This window comes from Artibeus jamaicensis, unplaced genomic scaffold (genome assembly GCF_021234435.1).
Source record: "Artibeus jamaicensis isolate MK-2021 breed Jamaican fruit bat unplaced genomic scaffold, CSHL_Jam_final scaffold_625, whole genome shotgun sequence".
Lineage (NCBI taxonomy): Eukaryota > Metazoa > Chordata > Mammalia > Chiroptera > Phyllostomidae > Artibeus > Artibeus jamaicensis.
The window spans coordinates 164,728-167,092 of NW_026522051.1; the positions used below are offsets into that span (position 1 = coordinate 164,728).

At 38.8% G+C, this 2,365-nt stretch overlaps 1 pseudogene; it reads right to left on the reverse strand.

Moving 5' to 3' along the window:
* Positions 1-261: 261 nt before the first annotated feature.
* On the reverse strand, positions 262-1,325 carry LOC119065424 (eukaryotic translation initiation factor 4E-like; annotated as a pseudogene).
* Between the last annotated feature and the right edge of the window lie 1,040 nt (positions 1,326-2,365).

Genomic DNA, 2,365 nt, shown 5'->3' on the forward strand with positions numbered 1-2,365 from the left:
TGCCCCAAATTAATGTTTATTCCACCTTTGTGTCATGTTCCTGGATCATTTACCAATGTTACATGAGGGAAAAAACCCAAAGCAAACAAATGAAAAAGTGAAATCAGAATCACTAATGTTATCAAGTAGGGAACCAAATAAATTAAAATCTAGCAGCCATCAGCAAGAGCACAGCAAAGACAATGCTGTAAAAAAAAAAAAGACAAAAAAAAAAGAGAAAGAAACAAAGTCGCTAGGAAACATCATACTCTTTCAAACCAGCAAAATATGCTCCTGCATACAATGGAACATAAACAGAATTTTTTTCCTGTAAGGTATAGAAATGTTAAGGTCTTTTCGAACTTTGTGGATGGGTAAAATGTCTGTAATGATAATTTTCCTAAGCTATTACACAGTAGGCCAGAAACACATTTTTGGATTCTGGGGATGATGTGTACTGTTAATTCTTTGATTGGGTAAGTGAATATTCTAGCCAAAATAAAAAAATAAAAATAAACACAGAAGTACAAGACAAAGGCGAATGAGACTTCTCATATCTTTGCAATGTTTAGATGGAAATCAAATTTAAATGCAGTCCACTCTGCTTTTGAAGAGGCTTTGGTTCAACTCCCAAATCTCGATGGCTTGACGCAGTCTCCTATGAGAATACTCAGAAGGTGTCTTCTTAAACAACAAACCTATTTTTAGTGGTGGAGCCGCTCTTAGTAGCTGTGTCTGCATGGGGCTGATAACCAATCGTCATCTTTGGAGGAAGTCCTAACCTTTCCTTGTATACCCTCCCTATATATGTAACAGCATCTCTGTTTTCACATTCAGTAGTCCATATTGCTATCTTATCACCTTTAGCTCTAACATTAACAACAGCTCCACATACATCATCACTGTAGTCATCAAAAGATTCTCCAATAAGGCACAGCAGTGTCTCTAGCCAAAAGCGATCGAGGTCACTTCATCTCTGCTGTTTGCTTAATGTAATTAGCCATTGTCCTCCTCGTTTGTTTTTCTCATCTTCCCACATAGGCTTAATACCATCCTTAAAAAGTGAGTAGTCACATCCAGGCATTAAATTACTAGATAACTGGATATGGTTGTACAGAGCCCAAAAGTCTTCAACAGTATCAAACTCAGAGATCAGCCGAAGGTTTGCTTGCCAAGTTTTGCTTTTATCCCTTTAAAAAAACCAGAGCACCCATCTGTTCTGTAAAGGATGCTTAATATAGTGTTCTGGATTAGCAACCTCCTGGTTAGATTCTGTTTTCTCTTCTTCTGTAGGTGGGGGATTAGGAGTAGGGGTGGTTTCCGGTTCCATAGTCGCCATCTTAGATCGATCTCTTGATGGCTATAGTTTTGTAGTAAGTTTCAAACTTAACCACGAACTGCGATCACGTGGTTCACAGGCCCACACTCCATCCACTGAGCTACACCAGCCAGGGCCTATTTATGTGTTCTTTAACTTCTTCCAGTAATGTTTTATAGTTTTTGGTGTACAAAGTTTTTTGCCTCCTTAAATTTATTCGTAAATATTTTATTCACTCTGATGCTATTGTAAGTAAAGCTGTTTTCCTAATTTCATTTCTGAATTGTTCCTTGTTAGGATATAGTAAAGCAACTGATTTTTGTGTGTTGACGTTGCATCTGGAGCTTTTCTGAATCCACAGATTGTATCTAATAGCTGTGTGTGTGTGCACGATCTTTAGGATTTTCTGAAGACCATCTCATCTGTGAACAGAGATCATTTTACTTCTTCCTTTCTAATCTGAATGACTGTTGTTTCTTTTTCCTAGTTTCATTGTCTCATTGCCTGTGATCAATACCAAATAACTTCCTCATCCATAGCCTTCCCAGGACAACCTGGATTGTCTTTCTCTTTCCGTGTCCTCTTCTTCACAGGCCTTCCCTTTGTTGCCTCAAATACAGCTGCTCAAGAGTCCTTACCTTCCAAACTCTATGCTGCTTTGACAAACAAAAAGGAGCTGCCTGATTATCCTGGGAAGCGCCAAGGTCATCTTTTGTGGGTCCGGATTGACATCAGGCCTGTCCATTCTGAAATGAATCTCAGAGTCAAGTGCCCTCCTTCAAATACTTCCTTTTATCTTCCAGAGTGCCAAGGGTGGTTGGATGAACACTGTGCCTATAACCAACATATCTGGGTTCGTGTCCCCATTCCATTATTTTGTATGAAGCGGAGACTTCTCTTACCCTGACTCTGAATATTGGCACCTGTAAGAATAGGGGTGCTAAAATATCTGTCTTACTTACAATATTCTGAGAGCTAAATAAAGCAATGTATCTAAACATAACCCATAAGCTCTTAAAGTACCACCCAGATGCCTATTGTGATTGTACATGAAGTCATGAAGTACTG